This window comes from Nannobrachium achirus (assembly GCF_963921795.1).
Source record: "Nannobrachium achirus genome assembly, chromosome: 20".
NCBI classification, from domain to species: Eukaryota; Metazoa; Chordata; class Actinopteri; order Myctophiformes; family Myctophidae; genus Nannobrachium; species Nannobrachium achirus.
Window position 1 is genome coordinate 18,084,420 of NC_137827.1, and position 13,622 is coordinate 18,098,041.

Consider the following 13,622-nt stretch of genomic DNA (forward strand, 5'->3'; position numbering starts at 1 on the left):
TTGGGGGTGTATTTGAGAGCAATGTATCATCACTTTTGCAAGGTACTTTTCGCTGGTACTTTAATATTCAAACAGCCAGACCGACTGTATAGTATGTAACTGAACCGAACCCCCTGGTGTGTCCCCATGTGTGCAGCCATTACGATTGGCAGGCTGGGTTATGCCTGTGTCGAGGAGGTGCTGCCCAAGCTGCAGGAGTTCCTCAGACCATGGTGAGTCACAGAGTGAATGGAAGTGTTTTTAAGCTGTGTGTAAACACAGCTTTAGTAAAGAGGTGATTTTGTGGCGCGACATACAGGCAACCTATTTGCCCAATGGCTGTCCATGTCACATGGTAACCGAGCTAGTTTCATGATTGGGAGCGGCCCTCCAGACGATGGGGGAAAAGAACTGCATTAGGGCCAATAGCAGGGGAGTTTACCGCTCCTCCAGACATGGAAATAAACTGGTGTAATGAAATATTTGTCCAGCAGGGAGCACCATTCCTTCACAGGCCAGCCCAGGCCAGTGGAGTGTGTGTGTGTGTGTGTGTGTGTGTGCGTGGCTGCTGTGCCTGTGTGTGTGTGTGTGTGTGTGTGTGTGTGTGTGTGTGTGTGTGTGTGTGTGTGTGTGTGTGTGTGTGTGTGTGTGTGTGTGTGTGTGTGTGTGTGTGTGTGTGTGTGCGTGCGTGATCACGTAACGTTGCTGAAAAACAACAAAGATAATTCCAATTCCAAACAATGTCCATGGGATTATAGGGACAGCACTTGTTGGCGATCTAAGGATAGCATTTTTAATTCCCTCAATAGAGTTTAAAACGACCAGTTCTACCGGAGCTAGCATTAGCCATTAGCCAAACTTTGGACAGTGTGGAGAGAGGAGGAAGGAAGCATGTCCCAGGGACGGATTAACCCCCCGCGAGGGCCGAGCCCAGGGACGGATTAGCCCCCGCGAGGCCCCCCCTAAAAAAGGGCCCCCCCCTAAAACATTTTTTTTTTTTCAAACTTTTTTTTTTTAATTTTTTTTTTCAAACTTGTTTTTTTTAACAAAACATTTTTTTTTTTCAAACTTTTTTTTTTTTTTTCAATTTTCTTTTTTTTCAAACTTTTTTTCTCTTTTCGGCAAGTGAATACAGCTTAATATTGACAATTGTCAATTCTTGTTACTGAATAGGTGCTTGGTCTACCTACCTTCTTTTACTTAGATTACTATTTCTGTGCATTTGATGTATTGATGATGATGTATTACCTTGCTTATTGTACGTTGCTCTGGATTAAGAGTGTCTGCTAAATGCCTAAATTGTAAATTAAAGTTCTATCTATTTCTAGATCTTGCCGTTCTGGATATGATGACACACCCAGCTCATTGATTTACAATGATACATTTTGTTCCTATTATTTCTGATCCAGAACCTAAAGCCTGTGTGTATGTAGATTTTATTAGTTTATGGTTTTGACCTTGTAACGAAACATTTGTTGTAACCACTCCTCTGCCCAGTTGCACGACGCTGATAAATGACGAGAGGAAGGAGGAGTATGCGCTGCGAGGAATCTGCTTTATGCTCAACAGAAGTGGATCGATGGGAGTGCAGGTGGGTGTTTTGTTTTGCTTACAGGATTACTGGGAACATAACTTGATGCACAGTGATGTGGAAATGGAAGTGACCCCTCTTTCAATGATTCGTAAAACACAAAATCTGTCTTTGTCCTTATGTGTTCATCCTTTGCACTGCTTGGAGATCTAACCAAAGCCTGCTTCCCTCACGTCAAGCACTATGGTGAGTTGTGTGTCAGTGTTTTGAAATAAAATCAAATGTCTTTCTCATCTGGATATGATGACACACCCAGCTCATTGACTAAAATGATACATTTTGTTCCCAAAACAATGCTCTGATCCAGATATGCTGATTCATCTGTTGACATTGATGTACCCGCTACACAACCGGTACCACGAGTGTCTCACTGTGTGTAACAACGCCACCCTGGCCATCGGCGAGCTCTTCATGCAGATTGGTGAGAAACCTGGTGCCTCTTTTAATTCATGATCTCACTTCTCTAACTTCCTTTTTGGCTCTTTTGTTCTTTGTCCTTTCTGTCTTGCTCTTTTATTTGTCCAGTAACTGTTTTGCTCTCACGTCAGCCCTTTGTGTGATACAGTATCTTAGTGACCCTTCCTCCATTAACCTTGATCTAATTACTCGAAGAAACACTGGCACGTCTACTTAGCTTTGTAGACTAGAATAGTAGAATACCTTTCTGTGTGTGTTTCTTGTCCTGTTTTCAGAATAATGGGCAGTAGAAAGGACTGGTAGAGAATACTTGACTCTTGTGTTTGATAGATTAGTTTGATCTCTCATCTCTTTTCATTAAGAAGTGTTGATTTGTCTCTTCTCTCTGCTGTAAATACCTTGTTTTTAAATTATAGCGTAGATGACTAGTTTTCCTGTGAAAGAAAATGTATCGCAAAATATTAGATGGAACAATGGTGTTGATGTATCTTTTGGAAGTATTGATGGAAACTCTGGATAAGGTTATCTGGAGGTACTTCTTAAACCTGTCAGTCTCTGAATCTTTTAGTCCTTAATGACTTACTGAAAACAACCCGTTTTCATATGTAAATTCCAAAGAATCAAACAATCATCATTTCCAGAGTGGAATTTCTGGGGCCTGTTTCACGAAACCTAGATTGGGGATTAAGCTGAGATTTATCAACTATCCTGGATTAAGTTATCCAGGATCAGCCAGCGCAAGAACGCTGCTCTGGTCTTTGATTGGTCACGATAAAGGAGTCTACGATCAACCTCATGGGCTTTTAAAGGAATAGGTGATGCGCATTCCTTCCTTCCTCCACTGTGCCTCTGGTTCCAACAAAACAAATTGTTTTAGATATTGCTGATCTGGATATGATGACGCACCCAGCTCATTGATTTTCAATGATACATTTTGTTCCCAAATTATGTCTGATCCAGTAAGCATGGAGAGGCGGGGAATTGTCCCTGCACTAGTGAATCCTACTGGTTGGTTGAGGCGCCTGTTCAGCAGGGATTGTAACTAGGAGAGATGGTGTGTTCCTCCACATGTGTTACCCCTCCCACTGTCATGTTAAAAGTGGCTGAAGACTTGGATGTGTTTTTGGGGAGATTGGCTACTGGGGCTGGGCAATATATACCAATGTTATGTTATAGTATTATTATATTGTGATATGAGACGTCACATTTTGTGCATCGTATTTTCCTGGTTGCAATCACTTAAAAGTGCATTACATTTACAATGTATTATGGATATGGTGATATTTTCAAATATATTGTGATTATTAGATTCTGTCCATATTACACAGCTCTATTGTCTACGCCCTCCCAAGACCAACAAGTAGGGGTTGGCAGTGGCAGGGACACGCATCTATGAGGGAATTGGCAATGACTAAATTGTGATGGGGGGGGAAACGATAATAATGGCACTCTAAAAGCTGCTGACAACTCTGGCTGGACGAATGATGTTCCCTGGTGTTTGACTGTCTTGTCTTGGCGGTGTATTTTCCAGGTGAAGGTATGAAGCCCTACGTGAAAAGGGTTCTGCCAGATCTGGTGAAGATCATCAATGGCCCCAATACCCACAAGACCCTGTTGAAGAGCACAGGTAAACCCCTTCCCCTATAACCATATCCTCAACAGATATTCAGACCAGAATTGTCTTGGCATGGTTGTGTACTGTCTATGGGATAAAGCAGTGGTTCTCAAACTTTAACATTTTCAAGGACCCTCCTCAACTCTGACCAAATAGACCCAATTTTTGGGATTGACGTCAGGTGATCAATGTGTGATGGGGAACAAACAGATGTACATCTACAAACAGATGGGGATTTAGGTGGTGGGGGTGCGCAGAGCCTGGTCTCTGGGATGCCTCTCTCTGTGGTGTTCTGTGTCACAGATGGGGTCTTTCAGGAACAGGTTACACTATACTTGAGGGGGGAGGAAGGGGTAGGATATGGTAGTGGCCTGCTTTGGTGCCTGGCTGGTGCCTAGTTGACTTTACTTGCCGCACATTTTAACAGCGGGCAGCAGTCGGACGTATTTTTTGTAATTGCGTTATTTGTCAGTGGGACCCGGCAACTAATGGCGATGGCAGGCGATGTGGCTATAGGGTGTGCCAAATGTAGTTCTAAGAGCGGCCATTTCTTGGGTAAACACAACCTTACACAGGTGTTCTGATTAGACTATAGCATTAGTTCTATGCAATCAAACATTGAAACACCTGTGTTTTTACCCAAGAAATGGCCGCTAAGGACTACAAATGACGTAGACGCTGGCACACACTATAGTGGAAAACGTCGCCCGAACACATGACAATATTTTATCTTTTGGAAGACAGCGCCCAGAGTTGCCGGCTGTTGCCCACTGTTAAAACGTTGGGTTAGAATTGGTAGGGACCGTGTTTTCAATTAGAGCAGAGCAGAGCATTGTGATGGACCTCCCGTCATATCGTTCATTCCCAGAAAGACTGCAAAACTGCACGACTGTATGCTTTCTAAGAGCAGAGCGGCTCAGGTTATCCTCACATAGCAGCTAGCATAGTTTTCAGAAGATTTGGGTGATTTGAGTTTATATACTTAGAACTATGACTTTAAAAGTAAATTGGGGGTGTATTTGAGGGCAATGTATCACCACTTTTGCAAGGTACTTTTCGCTGGTGCTTTATTAATATTCAAACGGCAGCCAGACCGACCAGTATGTAACTGAACCGAACCCCCTGGTGTGTCCCCATGTGTGCAGCCGTTACGATTGGCAGGCTGGGTTTCGTCTTTCCCGAGGAGGTGGCACCAAAGCTGCGGGAGTTCATCAGACCATTGTGAGTCACAGAGTGAATGGAAGTGTTTTTACTGAATAGGTGCTTGGTCTACCTACCTTCTTTTACTTAGATTACTATTTAGGGGTGGGCGATATGGTGATAATTATCGTTGAGACGATACAATGTCTCCACGATATTTCTTTTCAGAGATATCGTATATATCGTTATACAACCTTGTAAAAAATCCTGTTTAATCGTTAATACAGAGATTCATTGCAGAATTCAATTTAGTATTTTCAGTCGTTTTCAAACTTTAACATTTCAAGGTCTCCACTTAACTCTGACAGTATACAAATGAAACCAGTTTCATTTGTATACTGTCAGAGTTACATACTTGTAAAGTTCAATTTAGACCTCCTAAAAGGAACCCAGAGAGTCTAGTTTTTGTCAAGTAACTTGAAAAATAACCATAAAATCAAACGTGAAAAAGAATTGTGATAAAATCGTGTATCGTGATACAGCTTGGGAAAATATTGTGATATTGTATTTTTCCATATCGCCCACCACTATTACTATTTCTATGCACTTGATGTATTGATGTTGATCTATTACCTTGCTTATTGTACGTTGCTCTGGATTAAGAGTGTCTGCTAAATGCCTAAATTGAAAATTGAAGTTCTATCTATTTTTAGATCTTGCCGATCTGGATATGATGACACACCCAGCTCATTGATTTACAATGATACATTTTGTTCCTATTATTTCTGATCCAGAACCTAAAGTCTGTGTGTATGTAGGTTTGGTTTGTTTAGTTTATGGTTTTGACCGTATAACGAAACATTTGTTGTAACCACTCCTCTGCCCAGGTGCGAGACGCTGATAAAAATCGGGGGTGCCGAGAAGGACACTGCGCTCAGAGCAATCTGCAAGATGAGCAAGATCAACCCTGGAGGAGCGATGCAGGTGGGTGTTTTGTTTTGCATACCGGATTACTGGGAACATAACTTGATGCACAGTGATGTGGAAATGGAAGTGACCCCTCTTTCAGTGATTCGTAAAACACAAAATCTGTCTTTGTTCAACCAAAAATAAGCTATTGTGTGGAAGACCATGTGTGTCTTCATAAGAAGGTTTTTAGAACCACATACTGCTGATCATAATTTGTCATAAAGTCTGTTGTATCTGTCCGGACATGGCAAGTAATAAAGTCTGTCAAACTGTAGAGTTTGAAAGAGGATGAACCCCCCACACATCACTGTAACAGAAGTTTATTTTGCTTTCTCAATACAAAGCTACTCTGTGATGAACCTTAAACAAGACACTCGAAATCTGACAAATTAATGTGTGGATTTATGTTCTGAGATGTGGATTAGGAGAAGCAGAGGGTCACCAACAGAATGTAGAAAAAGTAATAACATTAAATATTCTTCATGTGCAGGATGTCCAGGATTTCAACTTATTCTGCGCTGTAGTGGCTTCCTGCGTGGAACCCTCATATGACCTGAAAGAAATGCTTCGTACAGTAAGTATGACCCAAAGGCTTTTCCCTTGATCCTAAAAAGCAAAACTGTGTTTTTCTTTTTTTTTTCTTTTTTTCACCTGCTTGCAAGCTGTAATGAGCTGTAATGGAACTTGGACTTTTAAAGTTTGACCCATTTTAATATAAAATGGTGAGGTTTCTTCAGAGTGACAATATGGAACACTTAGAACTCCATATTTACCTATGACACAATCCCTCCCAACTTATGTGCTCCCAACATTTGGTGCTCGGAGTAGAGCTGGACTAAATTTAAATTATTTTAGGGCAGATTCAGATTATGGCAGATCTTTTGAAAGTGTGAACACTGCTTACCAAGGATGCATCAGTGATGTCAGTGTCATTGCGACCAAAGGTCGCAGTTAACCAGTTAACCATGATGTCACTGTGATGTCAGGGGAACCACTCTACCAGAATGGGTTTGCCACTCTGGCTTCGCTGTGATGTCACACTAACAGAATCCCTTCATGCCCATATATGGAGATCCCTGATGTTCACATCCCTGATGTCATGACATGAGTCACATGGCATTATCTATCTCCCAAAGCCCCATAGTCACAGCGCTTCTGAGGCACATAAGTACCATTACAGTTTAGTTAAATGTAATCGGGTAGGGAAGAATCTTGGCCAATGTGAATGCTGGCCAGCGGGGACCAGACAATGATATTCGGGAGCAGTTTGAATCAATCTGACCCAGTCTAAATTTGCCCCTTTGTCTTCTAGTGTGGTTAATATGCCCTCAATCAGGTACTGTACGCTCTCCGCCCAATCTCCAGCCACACACTGTGATGAGCTTATTTCAGACACTCGAATCCTGAACATTCCATGTGGAACTTTGTTTACTCTGAGACGTGTGGTGGATGGGGGACAGCAGAGACCTGTATTAACACCTAAAGCCTCTCTGTAGTAAGAAACAAACCCTTTCAGGACCAATCGAGCTAGTTAGACGCCATGTTGAGAATAAACTAGTAAGACACCTGAGGGTGGAATGCGACCTCAGGGTGACATGCAACCTCGCCCTAAAGGGCGAGGTCGCGCCAATTCTTGACCATCTGGCCAACCACAGCGTTTCTCTGACGATTCTAGTTGTTGTCATTCTGGGGGGAGTTTGTTCATGTTTTTGTGAGGGTATCAACCCTAGGAGACACACGGAGAACATGCAAACTCCACACAGAAAGGCCCTATCGCTCACACCCTAGGTTGGGTTGGCGATAGGGCCTTTCTGTGTGGAGTTTGCCTAAACATGGAGATGTGGTACAGAAGGACTCATATATGGGCATAAAAAGTATGTCATGTGACATCACTTCCTGTACAGAGAGTCAGACAGACAGCCATTGACTCCGACCTAACAATGGCTACTGTCTATGACGGTAGTTCCATGACATATTGGACTAGACTATCTCCATAGTGTTATCCACATCTCCATGTTAGGACTCATATATGGGCATAAAAAGTATGTCATGTGACATCACTTCCTGTACAGACAGACAGCCATTGACTCCGGCCTAACAATGGCTACTTTCTATGACGGTAGTCCCATATGACATGATGGACTGGACTATCTCCATATATAGTGTTATCCACATTTTGTGTAGCCGCCCTGTACAGGAAGTGATGTCACAACTCGCTGACATCACACTGACATCTAAGAGGATACGGAAGGACATCTAAGAGGATACGGAAGGAAGGTCACTCAAGCGACACGGTTCTTCAGAGTATATGCGATCTTCGGTCGCAATAATATAAATTGAATGAATTTCAAATGCAACCTGCCACTTAAGCTTCCAGGTCTGGCTGATTGTTGCATGTTTGTGTGGTCTCTCCTTAGACCCTGAAAGACTTCAAGGATCAGATGGGCGTGGAGATGAATCGGTTACCCATTTTGGTTCAGCAGTGTCTATTAACCTACACGGGACACAGGTAGGACCACCCGACCTAAAATAGCATGACCTACTATGTTTCTCCTAGTTTGGATATGAGGAAACACAAAACATGTAGGATTCTAGCCTGGCTTACACTAGTGGCATTTCCATAAACTTATTCGAATTAGGGAAGCAAATTATCAGAAATACGCATTAAGACAAAGCTAATTTAGCATGTTTCCATTTGCGGGTGTCATTTCGAATTAGTGACGGTCGCAAGAGTTGATCGGGCTGATTTTTTTCAGACCGAACCTGAGCACTGCATCGTCTGCACGTCTGACTGCTGTGACTCGGTCGCTGTCTAGTAGTGGGAAGAAGGGATTATCAGTCATCATCATCATGGCCCCAAATAACTTTTAAATATATTACAATTGGCGACGAGTCTCTTACGAAATTGGCAAGAGTTCCTCTCAATACATAAAGCTACCGGTTCACCGGGAAAACCGCGGTCGCGTCGCTGCACAGTGCAAGTTTCAGCGTCCTCTGGAAGGTCAGGTGGCCGATCTGCAAGCTCATATCGCGGCGCGGAGACGTGGATGCGAGCTGCTGTGCTGGTGAGCTTGTAGATGGGCACTTCAGGCACGCAACACCGTGGGATGAGGAAGGGTTCGCTCGCCACCGATGGCTTGAGGTAAAAACGGGAGGAATTTACACATGGTCCGTGTCACTCTGTGTGTAACAAACAACAGGTTTGTTTTGTGGGCTAACCATGGACAAAGCGGCAGGGGAAATTCTTTTGCGGATAATGAAAGTTTATTCGCATTTTGAAGTGTTTCCATAAAAACATTTTGAGAATAAGCCGTTAATGCGCAAAAAGTGGCTTTATGGAAACGCCACTACTGGCTTTACTGCTTCCTGGCTCTGAAAGGCTCTTTTGTTCTTGCATATTAATAGATCAGTGGTTCTCACATGTTATGTAAAGGACCCTATATTTACATGCATTTGGCCGCTGCCCCAAAATGTTTCAAGATTCTTCAAAATCTTTCGTATAGCTATTTTCAAATAGCTTAATAAAATAAGAGCTAAAAGTTGGTTACCTTTTGATGCTCTATGAAAAGTTAAGCTTGGTACCCCCTGGAACCCCCTCATGAACCCCACTATGAGAACCCCATGTCTTTAATTCTTTATTGTTGCGGCACATTCCAACAGTTGTGTTGTGTCACAAAAATGAATAAAATAAAAGAATATGTAGCCTACTCTGACCTACCTAGTCGTACAGCTCGCCAGCGCTAGCCTCAGATTTTATTGAACAGTTCCAGTATCCCTCCATGGTCCAACTGACCCCTGACCTGATGTTTGTTTTTTGTTTCCTCCGTAGGTTCATCTAGGGGAAGGTTGCCCTGACCGCAGGGGGGGACGGCAAGCGACGTGACTGGCCTTGACCCTCCGCTACGGACGGCAACCTTTTCCTGTGCGCCCTGTGTGTTTCTGTGAGGTTGGGTGGGAAGGAGGGTGGTGGGTGTGGGAGGGTATAACCGGGGATTTACACATACCTCTTGGGTCAAACGCCTAGTGAAATCCGACACACTCAAAAAGTCTTGCCGACTACGCGGCAGGGATCCCAGAAAATTTTCACGATTTTTCAAAAATAGCAGATATACAAGCTCACAGCGCGGCACCGAGTGCCGCGCTGCAAGCTTGTAGATCTGCTATTTTTGAAAAATCGTGAAAATTAGAATTTTGACCCGATTCTATAAGTGTCCTTTGAATCCTTCTAAGATTTTTTGAAAAACCTATGTTTCTATGTCAGCAATCTGGCTAGCCATCGTCAAAGAAATGGAGCTCAGTTAGTCTGTTCTTGAGACACTACTATGTCAGTGGTTCTCAAACCTTTTGATGTGAAAATAATATTTATTTGATATTATTAATACTGTTATGATCAAGTAGGGAATTCACCCCCCCCCCCCCCTAAAGGCTGGCCAGAGGTAAAACTAAAAGAAAAAAAGCATGAGATGCTTTTAGTACATAAATAATACGGGAGCTGTACAAGAGTAATTTGCACCTTTTTACGCAAACTACACACACCATTCATAGACATTACATAGACATAGGTCTTCTTCTCTCAAGGTGTTATTTTAACCACATTTTTGTTCCTTCCTCTTCCCTTGGTTGCTGAATTTTATTTTTTCTTTGTTATTGATCCATATTTCTCATCTCGTTTGGGGAAAAAACGAATTACACATTGGGTCTGTTCTCTAGGTTTTCACCACATCAGTGCATACCCCCTCCCGCAAGTCAAGACCGTATAGTGCTAAATCTGTCATTAATCGTTTTATTAGCTGTGATAAGGGAATGAGAGACAGAGTTGTTGCATGGCAAATAATACTTCTTGTTGAGTGACGCATGTTAGACTGAAATATGTCCGTCTTGTTGAGCATTTACACAATGTTATCTCTCTTTTGGCTTCATATAGAACAGGGTTGCCATCATTTGAAGGTGGCAGACATGGCTCTCTCGCCCCCGCCGCTCATAACCTGTTGTGCGCTCAACCCCCCTCTTGTCCCCCATAGGTAATGGAGGTTGTGCGTTGTTTTGTTGAGGATCCACATTAGGTAGATACATAGATAACAGGGTTCAGCTTCCTCTCTGGCTGTTAAGAGAATCACTGCAACAGTTCTAATACTGTATTGAGATTTTCTTTTGATTATTTTTTTGTGCGCAAATGCACAAATGTTTTAGACTTTAAACGTTTTTTTTTTCTTCTTCTGCTATGTTCTTTTTATTTAAAGAATTTTGTTTTCGTTGTTTTATAGCGGACCATTTTGACATGAGTGGGAGAGACTGAGCTTGGTGCATACCTTAAGGGAAGAATGTTAACTGTGGTGCAGGTGGGATCTATTTTACTTTTGTGAATGGGAAAATAAAAGGTTTTCTATCAAGCTGGGAATTGGTGGACGTGAGTGTCTTATTTTTTTAATATAAATGTATATTTTGTACATTCATCTTCATCAGGATTGGACCTCAAAATCAGGGGCAACTTTTTATGGCAGGGAAATTGAAATTTTCTTACTAACCAAACTGCACTGTGAACTGAATGTGTTTTTAAATGATTAGAGCAATAAAGTTGCTTACTACTGCTACAGTCACACAGTCCTGCTGGGCAGTGTTCTGTATTTTAGTGTACTGTCTCTCTCTGAGACATTTCCATCACACAATTTTCACATGCTTCCGTCATAGAGGTTTCTAGTTGGCACTAAACCTTTATGATAATGGGATACGTCCTCTTTTCCTTCTGCTGAATAATCTCAAGCTTGTAAAAACATATAGGCTACTATCTAATTGAAGGAGCATATCAGAGTTCTAGTGGAAATTAGTGGAAATCTAAGCAAAAATATAATCAAAGGCATTTAAAAACGTGTTTGCATCAATGGAAACTACGAAAGATCCCTTTCAACTGCTATCTGGTGGTATTACAGACTGAGACTGGCATTTGAAAATGTTGGCTGCTGAGTGTGACAGAAAATAGTTTGTCATGTAATTGATGTGCATGCCTTTGGTAATTTTTATTTTTTTATGTACAGTTATTTGAAGGTACAAAGTTGCCAGGTTAATTACCCTGGCAACTTTTTATCCCTTGTTTTTCTCGCAAGTGAACACTGGACCACAGTTCTGTACTGGACACCCCAAATGGTTTGCCATGGGAAGCTATTATAAACCACTAGATGGCAGTAATGCTACATTGCGGAAGAAAGCCCGCAGACTGTGGTGACGAATTTCTCAAGCGCCGGAAGCGGTGTTTCGCATTTTTGTAGTTCTGTGTGCTGTGAGAAACGGAGAGAGTGTTTTTTACTGGTGATTCAGTCAGAGTGTATGAAAGGGTGCGCTCGTTTTATTGTCCACGACATTGCAAGCGGCGCGAAGGCCAGCGGACCTTGGTCCTGCTCTTCGCCCCCGAGCGCCGCAGGCGCGAGTGGCCGCGAAGAGCGGGCCAGGGCCGCGCGAGTTACGAAGCCATGGTGAATGCAATCGTTATATTTATGCCCAGGCCGTAAGGCCTTGGCAAGCCCACGATAAACGCCCGCGCAGTCCGGTGCGCATTTCCGAACGCACCCTTTCCCCACACTCGGACTGAAACACCAGTAAAAAACACCATCCCGTGAGAAACGGTTCTTAGCAATGAATATCTACCTATATATTTAAGCATTAAAATCGTACATTTAATTTTTTTGGGAGAAAGTAGCCTACTCAATTTATGGCAGCAGGGGTCGTGCTTGCTCTCCTATCAGCAGCACCTAACTGAGCAAGCAAACATTGGACTCAATAAGCCCACCTACTTCCGTTTCTCAGTTTCCCCCGGGTGCTGACATCAATTTTGGAGGGGAAACTTAACAGAAATAGCTGGACTTAAAAGCCTACAAATCATTATTTCGAACGGTAAAGTAAATTATAATGCTTTGTGCCTTTTACTATCTTGTGTTCTTGATCATGCTAGCCGTATTTTATACTTTACTATTCGTAAATTGCATTAAATTTGCGATTTCTGTGTTAACTCTCCCCTCCAAAGTGCGACTTTAGCCGCCATCTTCTGGAGCCTTCTAGTGCCAAAACCGAATAAATTCGGTTTTTTTAAACGTATTAAGGAGTGCCAAAACCGAATAAATTCGGTTTAAAAAAATTTGAAATTTTTTTTTTGGACCCCATCAAATCTAGTGAACATGATTTCAATCGCGATTTTACATGTTTAACCCCCATATAACTCAGGTAGCAGACCTCCAAGCTCACAACAGTGTAAAACATAATGGCTATTATCTCAAGAATGCCTGAACGGATTTCCAATCGGATTTTTTTGTTTGAAAGCTGTGAACAAACTGCACAAACCCACAACATTGGATTTTTTAGAGCTCATTCTTCTCTGTTTTTTTCCCATGCATGAGGTGTGCAAGGTTTAATCGTGGCTAAATTGCCAAAAATAGATCTTCTAAAATGCTTGGTAGCCAATAGCTAACTTCAAGCTAACTTCATCCCCTTCCTGTAAATGCACAAAGGAAAGTGTTCTGGCAAGTCATGGCTCCAGGGCTTGGGCATGCATTACCAGCATATCTCTATTATTCTCTGGCCACTGGGATGCCCTCTAGTGGTGATAGGCTGGCATTAAATGAGTTAAAGCAACAACAGTCTTTCTGTACTAGCAGCAGCTAACCAGCAGCACGCCTCTGTAGTTGTTATGACGACCAGGTCGTAAATCCGCCATGTTTTCCTCTCCCAGCAGTGTGCACACTGCACAGTGTAAAACGCTGCTGAGGACTTCGCGGCGTCGTTGCGACCTTTTATATATACTCTATGGTTGCGACACAGACGGAGAACTTTAAACGACATGAATGTAGAAAATAATCATACGGCAGAACAACGGCAGCAGCGTCCTGATCAGCAGCATCCACACCTCGCTGCCAGATGAAGGTC